The sequence below is a fragment of the Scyliorhinus torazame genome, chromosome 16 (genome assembly GCF_047496885.1).
Source record: "Scyliorhinus torazame isolate Kashiwa2021f chromosome 16, sScyTor2.1, whole genome shotgun sequence".
Lineage (NCBI taxonomy): Eukaryota > Metazoa > Chordata > Chondrichthyes > Carcharhiniformes > Scyliorhinidae > Scyliorhinus > Scyliorhinus torazame.
The window spans coordinates 156,315,380-156,334,170 of record NC_092722.1 but is presented as its reverse complement, the minus strand read 5'-3'; the positions used below and the strand labels follow the sequence as shown (position 1 = coordinate 156,334,170).

Here is an 18,791-nt window from a genome sequence, read left to right as displayed (position 1 = left end):
AGGTGACAGGTCTTCCACCCATACCACCTCATGCCAGAAGATTGCTTTGGAGGTATATTCTTGTGTTACCCTGGAAATTCCACCTAATTTGCCACTATAGCCCCAAAAGAACAACAGAAATGAATTTTGGTCTCATGTTCCTTATTAAAGCCCTGAAAAATATTGACAGCCAAGATAACCATTTTCAGAAGAGATCAATTGGCAATTTTCCCTTTTTTTCTGCTGGCCCATTATAACAACAATAACTTGTATTTATAAAGCGCCTTTGTCGTAATAAACCATTCCAAAACACTTGGAGCAATATAAAGCAAGATTTGACACCGAGCCATACAAGGAGAGTTTAGGCAGGCAACTAAAAGGCTGGTCAGAGGTAGGTTTTAAGGAGCGTCTTAAAGGAAGAAAGAAAAGTAGTGAGACAGAAAGGTTCAGGGAAGGTGTTCCAGGTTTTGCCAGAGTAAGGCATAGCCATTAATTTGATTAAAATATGGGATTTACACTGACTGCAGAATTATTTGATTGTATTCAGAGTTTTTTTGAGTCAATTGAGGAAAGCTTGTTTGTTGTAGCCCATCTGCCTCAACTATTTAAATTATTCTTGTCATATTACCATTTGTGGTAATATGTTGTGTTCTTTGTCTTTTTCTTTCAGTATGCTCCGATATACAGCTTACATAAGAACATAAGAACTAGGAACAGGAGTAGGCCATCTGGCCCCTTGAGCCTGCTCCGCCATTTAATGAGATCATGGCTGATCTTTGTGGACTCAGCTCCACTCTCCGGCCCGTACACCATAATCCCCGAATCCCTTTATTCTTTAGAAAGGCATCTATCTTTTTCTTAAAAACGTTTAAAGAAGGAGCCTCGACTGCTTCACTGGGCTTCTTCGTTCATGCGCAGATCGGTCTTCTTCCGTCTCGCATCTTTTTGCAAAGTGCACATGTGTAGACTGAGAACGCGCGTGCGCAGGATGGCTTCCGTCCAAAACATGTATCTTTCTGAGCTGTGACACAGCCCTAATACATTCCACCTCGAGGTTTGTTTTCACGCCTTTTTCTTGCAGGAGTATATCATTATACAGACTTTTGGATAATTGCTGAATACGGCACATTCCGATTGCATTTTCAAGCTGGAGATCTTTCTGTCTCAGCAATCGTTCCCTGAGTTTATCATCAATTATTCCAAATACAATTTGATTCTTGATCATTGGATCTGTTAAAACGAAGAAATTACATGTTTGAGATCAGTCACAAAGCAATCAATCGATTCCCCATTATTTTGCATTCTTCTTTTGAAGACAAAACACTAAAAGGTTTCATTAATCTGGAGCTTGCAGTGAAAATCGAACTTTGCTATAACTACATCATATTTAGTCTCATCTTGATCCGCAGCAAATTGAAATAAGTTATACAGTTCTTTGTGGACCAGCCATTGTTAGAAATAGAGCTAATTTACGATCATTACTCGCATCATTTAACAAAGAAGCTGACAGATATAATTGAAATTGCTGCTTGAGCACTCGGCAGTTAACATCAAGCTTACTGATGATCTAGAGTTGTCGTGGAGCGTGAACTTTCTCCATCAGTCCTGGATTCTTTGATGTCCCGCAGTAACAGGTTTGTTCTTCAAAATTCGAGTTGCTTATTAGTTTGTGTGACTATATCTTTACTAAACTATCTAACTAGCTTCAACAGTCACCTGGTATCATGTTATATTACCATTCATGGTAATATGTTGTGTTCTTTGTCTTTTCTTCCAGAATGATCCGATATGTTGTTGACAAAGAATCCACCAAACAAAAGATTGAAACATGAAACAAAACTAATTTATTATACTATTAATTAAATTAAGTTTGCACACTCTACTGAGCTACAGATAATAAGTAATATTGAATCTGTCTAGCAATACTCAATAATCTAAATAGTCAGTAACTACACTATGATCTAACCTCGTGTTAACTCTGTCTGATCTAATCTTCTTCTAATGCTGTCACCATGCTTTCTCCTTATGCTACTCCCGGAATTCCTTCAAGGTCTGACTTAAATATAGAGAAGTGGTAGTGCCCTCTAGTGTTTGATTTACACAGAAATGTAATAATTAACTCTTCACTAACCTGACTATATACATATCATTACAATTCTATCCCTGGAATTTGGGACAGGGTCTGCAGCTTCAACTTAGCAGGCAGGAATCCAACCATACCACACTTTTACCAGCAGAGCACAAGATTCTGAATTTCCATTCTTCTGAATCCAATTAAGCATACTTTTCCACACCACTTTTTCTCCATCTTAAATTAACTGGCTGAAGGCAAGTCCTTGGCCATTATTCACTGAACCACGACTGGAATTCCTTACTTTGGGTAGGCACAGTAAGAAGTCTCACCACACCAGGTTAAAGTCCAACAGGTTTATTTGAAATCACAAGCTTTCAGAGTGCTGCTCCTTCATCAAGTGAAGTGGAGGCAGGTTCACAAAAATACCATATATAGGCAGAGACACAATTGCAAGATAAATACAGTTCAAAATGTGAAGAATGGTTGGAATGAGAGTCTTTACAGTAAAACAAGTCTTTACAAATACAAATAGTGTGAGTGGATGAGAGATAATCACACGTATTCGAGGTGTGAATTGTCTCAAGTCAGGACAATTAGTAGGATTCAGCAAAATCCTATTAATTCAGCAGTGCTCCGAAAGCTAGTGATTTCAAAAAAACCTATTGGACTTTACCCTGATGTGGTGAGATATCTTCCTGTGCCCACCCCAGTCCGACTCCTGCATCTCCTTATCATTACTTTGGGTAGGGGGAGGAGGCAGACCCCGAGTCCAACTCAGCTGGAACGGGGATTGAATCCCATGCTTTTGGGGCTAATCTGATCCACACACTAGCTGTCAACCTAACAGGCCCCACATTTTTACACACTAGAAAAAGGGAGAAATTTGGCAAAAGAGGGGAATGGGAATAATTGAATAGCCCTTCAAAGTGACTCTATCTCGAGGTACATTTTTGACTACATGGGCGGGATTCTCCGACCCCCCCGCTGGGTCGGAGAATCGCCGGGGGTCAGCGTGAATCCCGCCCCCGCCGTCCTCCTAATTCTCCGCCCACCCAAAAGTCGGCCCGGCATGAGTCGCACCGCCCACCTCGGGCAATGGCGGGGTCCGGCGCGACTCAATGGGCACTGGGGCTGCCCGAATTCTCCGGCCCGCGACGGGCCAAATTCCCGCCCATCTTTTGCCAGTCCCGCCACGTAAATTGGAGTAGGTTCCTTATTGGCGGGACCTGGCAGCGGGGCGGGCTCCGGGGTTCTTGGCTGGGCCCGGGGGGGATCTGGCCCTGGGAGGTGTCCCCACGGTGGCCTGGCCCGCAATCAGGGCCCACTGATCTACGGGCGGGCCTGTGCCCTGGGGGCACCCTATCCTTCCACACCGGAGGCTGTAGAGGTCCGCCATTCCCGGTGCGGAAACAAAGCCCTCTGGCGCTCCCGTGCACGCGCAAACTCGCGCCGGCCGGCGGAGGCCCTTCGGCGCCGGTTGGCATGGCGCCAAGCCCCTTTCCTGCCAGCCGGTGAGACGCAAACCACTCCGGGGCCGGCCTAGCCCCTGAAGGTTCGGAGGATTCCGCATCTTTGGGGCGGCCCGTCGCCGGAGTGGTTCACGCCACTCTGTCCCGATTACGGCAGAATCCTGCCCCATGTCTCTACCATCACCAAGACAGCCTGCTTTTAATTTTGTAGCATCGTTCAATTCCATCCCTGCCTCAGCAAAAACCTTTATTCACAACTTGGTTATCTCTAGACATGACTATTGCAACACTTGACTGGTGAGCCATCTTCCCTCTTCCAGAAATTTGAACTCATCCAAAACTCTCCTATACATACTCTAACTTGCACCAATCTCCCGTGCTGACCTATATTGGCTCCTGGCCCAGCAACACCACAATTTTAAAATGTTCATGTTTTCAAACCCCGCCATGGCCTTGCCCTTCCCCATTGCTGTAATCTCTCCCAACCATACTACCCTCAGAGATCTCTGCATTGCTCCAATTCTAACCTGTTGCATATCCCTAAGTTTAATCTCTCCACTACAGGCAGCCATGCTTTCAATTCCTAAGCCTCAAGTTCTGATTCCCTTCCAAAACATTTCTACTAATTTACCTTTCTATCCTTCTTTAAGAGGCTCCTTGATAGCACTATGACCACTTTTGAGCAGCTGTCCTAATATTTATCTTTGTAGCTCAATTATGTTTGTGAAGCGCCTTAGGGCATTTACTCCCTTAAAGATGCAATACAAATGCAAGTTGTTGGTGTTATGATTCAAAAATAACAGGCTTCCAATTTTCATTTTTATGTTATTCTGAAGCTAAATTTGATCTCTTCAGTAGATCCTGTTTGAAACAATATCGTAATTATTTTTATATGAGCTAAAAATTGTCCATCTTCAGCAGCTTGGTTTAATTGGAAGCAATCTCATCTACATATCAAAAAGTTGCAGGTTTATGTCTGTAAAGTAAAAATGGAAAATATGTCATTTGAAACATGGAAGTCTGGCAAAACCTGACCTGAGGGTACATGAGAAAATGTAGGAAAAAAAATCCCACGAAGGGTTAACAGTATTCAGCAAAAGAAGTTTGAAATGCAGATAGCCTTTATCAAACAGACGTTAAGAAAACAGCTTGTAACAGCTCAAGCTGTAAAACTGATGCCTGTCTTTCAAGTTAAAGCAGATTGAACTTTTAAGTACATGAAGGGAAACAATATTTCGCACCTTCTTTGAAGTTAATTATTTTAGTAAGCAGTTATTAAAGAATTGCCAAGATCTTCAGTTGAATTAGGTGACAAATGTTTAGGTGTGAAATCCTGCTGACACCAGTTGAATATGGGACGACAGAGACGACGTGTCCACGAGAGCACAAGTTAACACCAAATTGGGGTCAGAGTTCTGACAAGCTTAGGACACTATTTGGTAATAAAGCAAATTTAGAAGTGACAGGAACCAGATGTAGCACCCCTCTAGGATCAAAGCATTTTTGAACATTACAAGGGAAAAAATGTAATCAGAGTTCGATGAACTAATGTCATGCTCAACATGAATACGTAGTCGTATTAGAAGTAATTAATATTAAAGGTACGCTGAACAGTCAAGAGCAAAACTAAGTTACTTTACGATAATGTCATATAAACTTAATAACTGCTAGAAGGGCAATATAAACCCTAAATCGATAGCAGCCAGCAGAGTCAGCTCTCATAGCTGCCGTCGGGCATGGGAAGGATAGAACTCAGAAACCGAGCAGAACAGCGAATCCATCTGGAGAAAACCAAAAGCTAAAGAAGAAAGATTGTCAAGGCAGACCTGAAGGTCTAACAACTGACCAGGAGGATCCAAAGAAAAAAGATCTTTTTTACTTTTCTGCAAAGACAGTGATTTTATCTTTTAAAAGAAAAAGAAAACATATAATAATAAAATAACTTCAAGTTTTAACCTGAAACAGTGGTTATTACAAAGTCTACTTTACTTACTTAGCAACGCGGTACCCAGGATCGATGTTACTAAGTGGTAAATAGATAAAATCTTCTATGAATATATGGGTTATACCGGGGGATAACTTGAAAATATAGATTGACCCGAATAGCACCCACCTAAGTCTGCATCGGAGTCAGGGAGTGAGAATCCCTGTTCACCATTTAGAATGTCTTATTGACCCTTTTTGGTATAGGGGAAATTCTAAGAATAGTGGTGAGTTTTTTTACTTCATATCAAACTTAAGAATTTTGGTTCACAATGGACGGAATCTCCTTGCCTCAGAAGATTCTTGGTCATCATAATCCCGAGGGATTCAGGGTCCCAGTCATCAGCATGATCTTTCCAGAGGTGACCAATTAACAGGCTAATGAGAGCCACATCCAAATAAGGAAGATGGATGGGAATCTGCAAATGGGATGGCCAATTAAGTGCTGTAGGCCGTGTGTAGCCAGAAGAATCCACCAGGAAATTGTGTAGGCTCTCAAAATGGAGGGGCCCTCCAAAATGGAGGTGAAAAATTTAAAAATAAGACCAGCTGCAGCTGCCAGGCCATCATTGTGGAGGCTGTCTACAGGGTTTTCTGTGGCCCACTGGCACCTGAGATTCTAGGGTGGGGAATTAAAGGATCCCTTGCTGCCCCACTGGCCAGCTGCATGGAGGCTGCCCAGAGCCATCTGCTGGACTTGGGCTTCAACAGGGGACTCGTCCAGCATCGTGAAGACACTGGCAACATGGAAGCTGTTCCCAAATGGCGACTTAATTGCTACAAATTGTCAATCTGTTCCCTTTGGGTGAATAGCCAATTCCGGTATGAGCCTGTCTCTGGCAAGATCGCTCGGAGGTGAGACCATGATAGTTGGGCAATCCGACACAAATCATTCTAAAACTGACCCCCAAACTCCACCTCTAAGGTCACCTTTATGCAGCTGATCGGTTTCTGCCTAACAACATGGGCTAACATTTCCGTACCGAACTGTATGAACAGAGTTGTTGTCCTTTAGATGATATATCAAAAAGTGTGGCACTGCCTGCAGGCTTTTCATAGAATTCCATAGAATCCCTAAAGTGCAGAAGGAGGCCATTTGGCCAATCAAGTCTGCATCGACCCTCCAAAAGAGCACCCTACCGAGGCTGACACCCCTGCCCTATCCCCGTAATCCCACCTAACCTACATATCTTTGGACACTAAGGGGCAATTTAGCATGGCAATCCACACAACCTGCACATCTTTGAACTATGGGAGGAAACCAGAGCACCTGGAGGAAGCCCACGCAGACACAGGGAGAACGTGCAAACTCCACACAATCACCCAAGGTTTGAAGTGAACCAAGGTCTCTGGCGTTGTGAGGCAGCAGTGCTAACTGCTGTACCATTACTGGTGGATGCTAAAGATGCCATTTTTCTTTTTGAAGAGTAGCAATGAGTTTTCCTGGCTAACAATGCTGCTTCAACATCCAACCATATTAATTAGTGTTTGTCTCCTACACCTGCTGAGTACAAAATTGCTGCTCTGTTTCTCTGTACTAAATACACTCTGAAATACATGATGAATGGCAGTCTTTCTTTTTAAAAGGTTACAAACCCAATTACCCTCAGTAGATTTTTTAAATTATTCGCTCATAAACGTGGCTTCGCTGGCCAGGCCAGCACTTATTGCCCACCCCTTTTTGCCCTTCAGTAGGTGGTGGTGAGCTGCTTTCTTCAATTGCTACAGACCATGAGGTATAGGAACACCCACAGTGCTGTTAGGAAGGGGGTTCCAAAACTTTGATCCAGAAGGAACGACAATATATTTCTAAGTCAGGATGCTGAGTAGCTTGGAGGAACCTTCCAGGTGATGATGTTCTGCTGCCTTGTCCTTCTATGTGGCAGAGTTCATAGGTTTGGAAAGTGCTGTTTCAGGCGTGTTGGTGAATTGCTGCCGTGTATTTTGTAGAGGGTACACACTGCTGCCACTGTGTGAAGATAGTGAATGTTTCAGGTGGTGGATGGGGTGCCAATCAAGTCGGCTGGTTTGTTCTGGGTGATGTCAAGGTTCTTTAATGTTGTTGGAGCCTTACTCAACCAGGCATGTGGAGAATATTCCATCACAATCCTATTTGTGCCTTGCAGCTAGTGGTCAGGATTTGGGGAGATAGAATGTCAGTTACTCTTTGCAAAATTCCCAGCCTCTAAACTGCTCTTGTAGCCATGGTATTTATACGGCTCGTCACATTCAATGGTAAATTCCAGGATGTTGATAGTGAAGAATTCGGCTATGGTAATTGAATGTCAAGAAAGATGGCTAGATTAACTTCTGTTGGAGATGGTGGTCCCTTGATGTTGGAGATGGTGGTCCCTTGATGTTGGAGATGGTGGTCCCTTGATGCCACACAGTCAAATGCTGCCTTGATGTCAGCGCCGTCACTTTCAATTCACCTCTTGAATTCAGCTCTTTGGTTCACATTTGGGTCAAGAATGTAACAAGGTCAGGAGCTGAATGGCTGAGGCTGGGCATTTTGCACTGAAGCATTCAGGATGGGAATATTTCTGGAGCTGTTTAATTGTCCACCAATATTAATGACTGGATGTAGCAGCACTGTAGAGCTTAGATGTGATCCGTTGGTTGTGGGATCACTTAGCTCTGTCTATCGGATGCTGCTCTCACTGTTTGGCATGCAAGCAGTCATGTGTTGTAATTTGACCAGGATGACACCTCATTTTTAAGTATGCCAGGTGCTGCTCATGGGGTGTCAACCTGTACTCTTCACTGAACAACAGTCGCTCCCCTGGCTTAATGGTGATGGTAGAGCGGGGGAGATGACGGGCAGCACGGTAGCATATTGGTTAGCACAGTTGCTTCACAGCTCCAGGGTCCCAGGTTCAATTCCCGGCTAGGTCACTGTGTGCGGAGTCTGCACGTTCTCCCCATGTCTGCGTGGGTTTCCTCTGGGTGCTCCGGTTTCCTCCCACAGTCCAAAAATGTGCGGGTTAAGTGGATTGGCTACGTTAAATTGCCCTTTGTGTCCAAAGAGGTTACGTGGGGGTTACTGTGTTACAGGGATAGGGTAGATACGTGGGCTTGAGTAGGGTGCTCTTTGTAAAGGCGGTGCAGACTCGATGGGCCAAATAGCCTCCTTCTGCACTGTAACTTCTATGAGATTAAGTACAATTCTGCTGCTGATGGCCCACAGCTCCTCATGGAAGTCCAGTTTTGAGTTGCTAGATCTGTTCGAAATCTATCCTATTTAGTATCGTGGTAATGCCACACAGCACAAGGGTATCATTAATCAGAAGGCCGGTCTTCTTCTTCACAAGAACTGTGCCCTGGTCACTCCTACCGATACTGTCATGGACAAATGCATCTGCAACAGGTTTTTTTGTGAGGATGAGGTCAAGTAGTTAGCTCCCTCTTGTTGGTTCCCTCATCACCTGCCACAGGCCCAATCGTAGCAGGTACATCCTTTCGGACCTGACCAGTTTCATCTATGGTTATGCTACCAAGGACATTGAAGTCCTCCACCCAGAGTACATTCTATGCCACTGTCACCCTCAGCATTCCTTCCAACTGATTTTTAACATGGAATAACACCGATTCATCAGCTGTGGGGGGGGGGGGGGGGGGGTGGCACTCTTAGTTCAGCAGAAAGTATTTTTTACCCATGTTTGACCTGATGCCATGAGACCTCATGGCGTCCACTGCCAATGTTGAGGCCTCCCAGGGCAACTTCCTCGACTATATACCACTGTGCGAACACCTCTGGTGGGTCTGCCCTGAGGGTGGGACAGGATATACCCAGAAATGATAATGGTGGTGTCTGGGATGTTGTCTGTAACGTAACAAATGATTATGTCAGGTTGCTGCTTGACTAGTTTGTAGGACAACTCTCTCAATCTTGGCACAAGCCACCATATGTTAGTAATAAGGACTTTGCCGAGGAGACAGAGGTGGTTCTGCCATGTTGTTTCCGGTGCTGAGGTCAATGCTGGCTGCTCCATCTGGTTTCATTCCTTTCAGACTTTGTAGTGGTTTGATACAACTGAGTGAGTGGCTTGTTTGACTATTGCTATGGGTCTGGAATCACATATAGGCCAGACCAGACCAGGGATGGCAGATTCCCTTCCCTTAGGGCATTAGTGAACCAGATGGATTTATTTGACAATCAATGGTAGTTTAATGGCAAATTACTGACATTGGCTTTTAATTTTAGGTTTAGTATTTGAATTTAAATTGACATGGTGGTAATTTTCAAAGAAAGTTCCTTAGCTATTTTAAGAAACATATTTGTTGCTATTACTCCAGCTGACAGATATTGCACAAGCTCCCATTCACGACAGTTCATGGAAATAGTAAACAAACACGTGTCAAAATAGTGTTGCAATAATTCAAAAGATCACCATCCGCACATGCCAAATGTGAAGGCTGTTTTCAAAATAAGGTATATTTACTCCAAACACAAAGTTAACAACTTTGACCCTGAATATTGCCCAATTCGCACCATTTGGGATCATTAGTTTTTTTTCTCTACCATCCCTATTCATCAGTTTAATCGCAATGTTTTAATAATGTTATATATCATATCACAACATTAATATCCCGATAACCAAGCTCTCCCATACAGTTTCTTAGCACATAGACCCTATGGAAAAACGGCAGCCGAAAATAAATGACTTGTGCACATAGCGTGAGGACCATGTAATGATTTCGGACAAGGGTCCAGACCGAGCAAGATTGTCACTGGGTCAGCCACCTGGGTGTTTTGGATAACATATCAAAACACACGCGCATTCACGTTACACGGCGTCGCGTATCGTTAGCGGCTGCAAAGGAATAAACTATCAAATCGGAAATAGTCCAACTGAATCAGAGAGAGAGAGAGACTTACTCACAGCTCAGGCGTCTTTCAGCAGCTCAGACTGACAGCGGACAAACGCGGCGCTCTCACCACATCCTTTCCGCGGAAGACTGCCACTTGCCTTCGCCTTGTCGGCTCTCGCCTTCCCTTTTACCCGGGGCCGGGCCAGCTGTCAGCTTCCATTCAGCAGCTGCGCCGTTTGGTAAACAAGGCGCCACGTGCTCCCCTCCGGCGGTCGCCGGGCAACGAGAGGCCGGCGCACGCGTCACTGTTCCCCCGCGTGCCTCGATCCCCCCCTCCCCGCCCCGGGCAGCAACGGTCAAACTGGCAAAGTCTGACGACAACAACGGGAAAGGCTATACTACGGAAACGCTGTTGCTGCTGAGTGAGGTTCCCCAGGTATTGGGATAGCCGCTCCCCTTGATCCATATTTTTTTTTAATTTTAAGAGTACCCAATTCATTTTTCCCAATAAGAGGCAATTTAGAGGCTGAGCCGGGATGGAACCTGGGACCTCGGTGCCATGAGGCAGCAATGCTAACCACTGCGCCACCATGCTGCCCCTCTTGATCCATGTTGATGACCTAGCCCTGGCCTTGGGCACACTTTCAAAATTTGCAGAAGACTCAAAACTGGGAATTATTGTGAAATGTGCGGGGAGGAGGAGGGCGGTAGACAATTGGAACAGGTGGGCATGAAATGAGATGCAGAGAAGGTGGAAAGGTTTGGCAGGAAGAATGGGGAGAGGTAATAGAACATGTAGGATACATGGAAATTTGCAGCGAGGAAGGAGCGCATTCAATCCTTTATAATATAAAAGCAAATTACTGCGGATGCTGGAATCTGAGACAAAAACAAAATACTGGACAATCTTAGCAGGTCTGACAGCATCTGTGGAGAGAGAAGGGACCAGCGTTTCGAGTCTGGATGACTCTTAGTCAAAGCTGGAGAGAACTGGAAATAGGGTCAGATTTATACTGTTGTGGGGGGCATGGAGCGGTGGGGCTGGATAGGGGGCCAGCGATAGGCAGAGATTGACAAGGATGTCGTGGACAGAAAGACAATAGGAATGCAAATGGGGGTTGTTAAGGCTAAGAAGGGAACTGATAATGGCACTGAAAGAGATTAGAATATGTGAATGGCAGAACAAAGGTGAGGAGTGTGTCAAAGGGCAACTAGGAACAGATGGCTCAAAGTGGGGTGGGGGGGGGCGTTGAAGAGGAAACAATGGTGAAGGAAAAACGGATTGATGGAAGAAATGAATGGAAATAAAAATGGGGTAAAGAGGGAGGAGAAAGTTCACAGTCTAACATTGTGGAACTCATTAAGTCTTGTTGAGTTCAACAACATTGACTTAACATTGAGGATGCTGAAATCTGATGCAAGAAGAGGAAGCAAGTCTGACAGCATCTACGTTCTCTCCTTTTAAATTCTGCCAGACCTGTTGAGTTTTTTCAGCATCCTTTGACCACATTACCTACATGTCTAGCCACCTTAGGGACCTCTGGGCATCTAGTCTGCAATCGCTCTATTCCTCTACCCTTCTCCATGACCAACCATAAATTTTGTACTTTGTTGTCTTGTTAGCCTTCCCCAAATGCATTGCATTACGCTTATGTGAATTGAACTAAAATTATCACTGCTCTGCCCACCTGACTAGTCCATTGATTTTTGTTTCTGCAGCCAACAGCTATTTTCAACATTATCAATCTTCATATTGCCTGCAAACTTTTTAATCATACTCCTTACATTGAAGTTCAAATGATTGATATTCACTGCAGAAAGGAAGGAATCTAGTAGATCCCTGCATAACTCCACAAGAAACCATCTCCCAGTCACAAAATGACGCACCAACCATCACTCTTCGCTTTTTACCCGTGAATCAATTTTGGATTCAACTTGCCACTTTGCCTTCAATCCATGAGCTTTTACTTTTGTGACTAGTCTGTCACGTGGGACCTTTATCAAAACCTTGCTAAAATCCATAAACTTTGCTAAAATCCATGGTCCTTGGTACCTCCTCAAAAAAATAAATCACATTAGTCAGACACAATCTTCCCATCGAAAATCTATGCTGACTTACTTTGCTCAATCCTTGTCTTTCTAAATTAATTTTAGAATTTTTTTTACAATAATTTGCTGACATTAGGCTTAATTTGCGGCCCATAAGCCAGATTGTGGCCCCCGGAGCAACTATTCAAAATGCCAGGAAGACTGTTCACCGAGGTTGAAGAGTTTTGCAGGGGCATGCTCCTTGTCATGAAGTTACGGCTTTTATTCATTGAAAATACATTTTCAAAATCTTTAACTGAAATTAGAAATGAGACAGACAAAACTGCTTTAAAATGCAAAGCCATCTTCCAAGGTAAAGTTGAGAAAGGCACACAAGGGCTGTCAAAAAGGAGTATGAAGTGAGACATTTCACGTCTCAGCAGACATCCAAAACCCATCTTCCGCTGATTTGTAGCTTAGAAAGAGGAAATGGTGTCAGTTCAATGAAAACTGTCTCAGAGACATGGGGCGGGATTCTCCTTTTCTATTGACAACGACGCAGAATTTGTGGAGTCCCACGACAACAAAACTGGCGGTGCATCTGGACCGATTCAGCTACTGTTAAGGGGCTAGCACCGCGGTGCGCCACGTGGAACACAATCGATTGCAATGAGATATGGTTCAGGATTCACAGGTTTCGCGATTGATACTCAGGAGGCTGACAAGCTGCAGCTGCACATACACACTTCACTCTGCATATACACCATCCCAGTCAACAAGATGGCAGGAAGCCGCGTGACCCACCTTTCATGGATGCTGAGCTGGAGACCCCCCCCAAACGCGGTGGAGGAGAGGCAGATGACCGTGTACCCTGGCCTGGGAAGGAGGCTGCCATGGCTGGGTGCAGACAGCAGAGGTGGTGAGCGCTGTGGGCAACACTGTTCGGACCAGCCAGCATTGCCTGAAAAAACATCATGACCTCAGGACGGCCAGGGTGAATATGCAGCACTGCCCTGGCACTAACCTCCTTCCCACACAACTATAACCCTATTCCCCCCCAACCAGGAGGGTGGCAGAATCCCCACTCTGAATCACATGCTGACACCCATACCATCCGCCATGGCCGGGTGCCCTGGCCACTGAGGCCACCAGCTACCCAGCCCCTGGGATGCATGCGTTGCACTGTCTAACACTGTCATTTTCTGTTTCACCCCCCCCCCCCCCCCGCCCCGCCCAAGGAGAAGGCCGGCCACAACCGCTGGGAGCAGAAGACTGGAGGGGTACCGCCGGATGTGCAGCCCCTACCCATGGCAGAGCAGAAGACCCTGGACATGGTGGGCCTGGTGGAAAGCCTTCCACCCGAGACGCAGGACAGCCGGGAGCTCAAGTCTGAGGATGTCACTGATTTCCCGTCGCAGCTGTCTCCAACACCCTGTCATCCCAGAGACACTAACCTCAGTTGGGCACTTTAGTGAAGAGGCTCCTGGGATACTATCTGATGCGCATCGCACAGCTGAACCTGTACAGCAGGTGGAGGTAGGACCTCTCGAGGGGGCGGACGGTTGAAGGGCACACCGATGCCAGGGTCTAGCTGCCATCCCATTTGGTTCGGGCTTCTGGAACAGACAGTCACATTGATTGTGGACATGCAGTTGCAGATCCAGGGACTACATGAGGGGTTGTCGGTGAGCATCCGGCACCTGAAAGTGCAGTTGGAGGAGTCCAACCATGTGCAGGAGCAGGAGATGAGGCCGACCATGCGTGTCACCCAGGCCAACACTGCACGAATGGCGTCCGCAGTGGAGGCATTGGGGGCAACTGATTTGGCTATGGATCAGCATGTCCAAGGCCTGGAATGGGTTGCTGCCTTACTGGCAACCATTTCCCAGGGCCACCTGGAAATCAAAGCTGCGCTCCTGAGTGTGGCCCAGTCATAGCAGGCCATGGCTGGGAACGACAGTGGCATTACCCAGGCACTGGCCGATGTGGCGCAGACACAAAGAGAGGTGGCGCAGTCCAAGATGGAGATGTCGCAGTCACTGGCTGATGTGGCACAAACCCAGAAGGTGGTGGCACAGTCAATGGGTGATGTGGTGCAGTCCCAGAAGGAGATGGTCCACTCCCTGTGCTCCATGGCCACCAGGATGTAGACCCTGGTCGTGACCAGAGAGGCCTTCAGGACTGGCAGCACCAGGTGACGGGGGAGGCTCAGAGGATAGCTCTGCTCGCACCCCATCCCATGGAGTAGTCCAGGGGCCAACAGGCACACAGAGAGGAAGAGGCGATGGGATCTGTGCCGGTGACTCCCGCAGGGGAGGTGTTGGAACACCGCAGCACTTCGGACTCCCCCCACCCCCCACCCCACCCCCACCTGTCCCTGGTACATTGGGTAGGCATTGGGTGGAACAGGGCGTTACCACGCTACCTGGGACACCCGAACAGCAGCCAGGCCCATTCAGGCCCGGTCGCCCCAGAAGACGCAAGCCAGGTTGCACGGCGGGAATCACAGCCGACCGCCTCCCTTCTGGAGATCCACCAAGACATAGCGTTCGGGCTCGTAAGGCCAGAAAGTTAGACACTAGTTAAGTTGGCATGAGTGCAGGACACAGTTTAGTTACAGGGGCTAGGGCACAAATCTGTGTATATGTTGTCACATTAAACACCTGTTAACACTGTTACAACCTACCTTGGTGCTCTGTCAGATAGGTGTGAGGGGCGGGTTGGTCTGGGCTGGCCGGAGAGGGGGATGGGGAATGGGCGGACGTTGTGGGTGGCCTGGGTTTCCCACCTCTCCGCCCATCCCCACCACAGTCACCCCAGGGATTCGATGGGACCGTGTGATGGAATGCCCAACTCGCATGCAGGGACCGCCCAGGTGCTGCAGGAGTCAGACATTGTCAAACGATGTGGAGCACCATAGCTCATCACAGAGCGGGTTGTCATTATCCTCCATTCCATGGACCATACCCAGTGTTACAACCAACCTACGACCCCCACCCTGTTGTGATAGATGGGGTTGCGTGCGAGGGGTTGCCCAGGGGAGGAGGTGGGAGATGTGTGGGGGTGTGATGCGGTGTCCGTGCCCCTGGTCAGTTCCCCCACCCTAGTTGGTGAACCTGGAGGTGATCAGAGCGTCCCATGCATGTTGCCTCTGGCGCACACGTCCTGCGGCCTCCCTTGCCTGCTTGGACTCCATGTCCTTCCCACCCTCACCCTCCCACACATCCTCCTCGTCGGACAAGGCCTGGCGTTCCTCCTCCTCCAGAACATCGTCCCTCTGCTGCGTGATGTTGTGGAGGACGCAGCAGGCCACCACGATGCGGGTGATCCTCTCAGCATCATACTGGAAGGCCCCTCCATAGCGGTCCAGGCACCTGAACCGGATCTTCAATAGACCGAACCACCACTCGATCACACTCCTCCTGGCTGCTGTATGGGCGTCATTGTAGCAGGTCTCCGCATCAGTCTGTGGCCTCCGGATAGGTCTCATCTGCCACGACCGCAGTAAATAACCCCTGTCGCCCAGGATCCAAGACCCCAGCCGGCTAGGGGGGCATCTCTAACATGTCAGGAATCGTCAAGTGTGCCAGTATAAAGGCGTTGTGCACACTGAATGGATATCGGTCGCAGATTTGTATGGTGTGCATCTGATGTTCACAGACCAGCTGGACGTTCATCGAGTGGAACCCCTTTTGGTTGGTGTAGAGCGCCTGTGATCTGCAGGTGCTCGAAGGGTGATATGCATCCCGTCGATCACACCCTGGACCCGGGGCATCCCGTCGATGGTGGCGAACATTGCTGCTCGCGCACTTTGGTGTGCTCAGTCCACATTGAAGTGGATATATTGAGCCGCCTGGGCATACAGGTCCTCCATTATAGCGCAGGCCTACCTGTGCACTGAGGTCTGTGAGTTCCCGGACAGGCCCCACTCGCGGCCTGGAAGGACCTGGAAGGTTTAGGGCGACCGCCACCACGACAGCCACCGGGAGTGGGTAACCTCCCCCATACCCCCGTGGTGTCAGGTGCACCATGATCTGGCAGATATGTCATACTGTCTTCCTGCTCAGCTGGAGTCTTTGATGGCATGCCCGGCACTGCCGGTGCACGCAAGGCTTCATGCGGCGCCTCCTTGGCACCTCCTCCTCCTCGGCCTGTTGGGCAGCTGGCTCTCCATCCTGGGCGGCTGCCTCCTGTTCCTCTGCGGCATGCTCCGCTGCTGCATTCTCCGCTGCTGCAACTTCCTCCTCCTCGAGCAGCTACAGCTCGTACAGCCCGAGGGCATCCCCCAGGGCTGCAGCAACTAGGAAGAAGGCCACCAATGCTGGTTGAATTCCAATATCCATTCTCCTCAGAGGTTGAAAGGCTGACATGTTAACATGGTGCGTACCCCCCCATGCCAACCAGGTCCAAGGAGCTTTGATGGCCCCGGTTGGCACTGCGGGCTCTGCTCATGCATACCACCCTATCTCCGCACCCCTGGCCCCATTGGTGCCCGACACCTTGGGGGCTCTGGACTGGCACCTGTCCCTGGCGTTCGGGGTACCGTCAGCTGACACTGCCCTTGCCAGTGGTACGCACTGCGGCCCCCTGCCCGGCGCCCCCCTAGGGGCTACAATGGGTGTTGCCCTGGGTGGGCTACCGGCATGTGGGTGGGGGTATGACAGAGGGTTGGGTGTGAGATCACCCATATGGCCGATGTTACTCCGCGGAACCAAGGTAGGTTGGCAGTGGGGTGCACAGCAAGATGGTTGCCTTGCAGACCGTGGCAATGGCGGTCTATGACTGGACACCGCCACAGTCCCTTGGGGGATCACCCTGGCTACTCGGTCTATTCCCCAGTGCCCTCCCTCGGCCCTGACAGGGCCCCCACCCCAGCCAGCGCGGTCAGTGTCCAGCCCGGCAGCCCACAGTCGTGCCTCTCTGTGGCCTACCTCCTCTCTCTCTCCCTCATCAGCCACAATGCCAATTTTTAAAAGCAAAAGTGAACTGCGCCACCGGGAACTCGGCCCATCAGAGGCGGAGAATGGTGGAGACCTGGAGAATGCCGGGTTGAGGCCGCTAATGACATGCAAACGGTGTTTACTGTATGTATGTTCCGGAACGCATTGACGCTGTTCTCGAGGTGACAGAGAATTGCGATTTGGCGTCAAATCAGCGGCCGCTGCAATTTTGGCGTCGGAACCTATTCTCTGCCCAATCACGTTTTGCAATTTTGGAGTCAACCAACGGAGAATCCCGCCCATGTTGTTTGTTCTCCCTCAGAAATACACACAGACCTAGGGTAAAAAGCTAACTGCAGATCTGGTCTGTGTGTACTGGTGCTGAGTTGTCAGAGCATGTGTGGGACACAGAAACAAAAAGAGTTAGCAGGGGCAAATAAATCTTGTTCTCTGTTCCTTTGTTAATGGAAGAAAGCTCAGAAGCAGCTATTGGAGAAAATCAGACAGCTCTGCAGCCACCCTGCAGAATTCAGTGTCTCCAAACTAACTACCTATCTGCCAAAGTCAGCTTCATTGAATCCACCCAACTTAACGGCCGCAACGTACCACCATCTACATTCATTGACAAGTCAAAGATTCATTCGTATATTTTTTGACTATTATCTGGACTTTTAACTTCTTAACTGATCATTGTGAATGTATGTGTTGTGTTCTTTATTATTTTCTCGGATTTTTAGTAACTAATAAACTTACTCATTCTTTGGCTCACGAAAGCTCCTTCTAAAAAATAAATACATTTTGACTGGGAAAAAGTATCTACGGTGGAAGGAATTCATTGGAAATTAACCTTGCTATAACCAGCCGAGGGTGGAGGGAACCAGATCATTCTACGTCACCTGTGGCATAACAAAATTAGGGTCCCATTTGGGAGGTTAACAAATTAGGGGACCTTGGCTGGGACCGGTCATAACATCCTCCAATCACAGGCTGCTCCTGTCGTGTGTTTGCTGCAGATAGAACCACTGAGCCATCAGCAGTAAACATGTGTGAGAATCAAGCCACGATTAGAGGAGCAGTGAACACCGGAAACTGCCAGACTGTGGAAATAGAGAAAAATTCTGTGTGAGTCCTATGTTCCCCACTGTTTCCCACCGCTCTTGTCACCTTTCCCGTTCTGCCCAATTTCTTCCTTGCTCTAGCTGCTTTGCCCTGGCTCTGGGCCCTTCCCCCACTGGCTTTGGTCACTCCCACCCCCTCCCCCTGTCCCCAGCTCAGCTGGCTTTCCATGGCCCCAGCCATTTTCCCCCAAGCTCCGGCTGCTTTCTCGCCCTCGGCTCCAGTCGTGCTGCTTTTCTTCAAGTTGGGTGGGCCGGAGTAAGGGTGAGGGCGGGCGAATGGGTGACAGTGAGGGTAGGTGAGTGAGGGTTGGTGGGTGACAATTGGTGTATGAGAGTGCAGATGGATGGGTAGAGTGGGATAGACAGATGAGAGTGAGGGTGCGGGTGG

General features: G+C 48.1%; 1 protein-coding gene across 3 annotated transcripts in view; it reads right to left on the bottom strand.

Moving 5' to 3' along the window:
- LOC140392440 (uncharacterized) overlaps positions 1-10,546 on the bottom strand; it is a 431,257-nt gene extending 420,711 nt beyond the window's left edge. For 2 of the 3 annotated variants that reach the window (XM_072477698.1, XM_072477700.1), the window contains exon 1: positions 10,389-10,546. The gene's annotated coding sequence lies outside the window, so the exon portion shown is untranslated. Of the gene's footprint in view, positions 1-10,384 lie in introns of all 3 variants that reach the window. The other variant, XM_072477699.1, reaches the window with a different exon arrangement.
- Between the last annotated feature and the right edge of the window lie 8,245 nt (positions 10,547-18,791).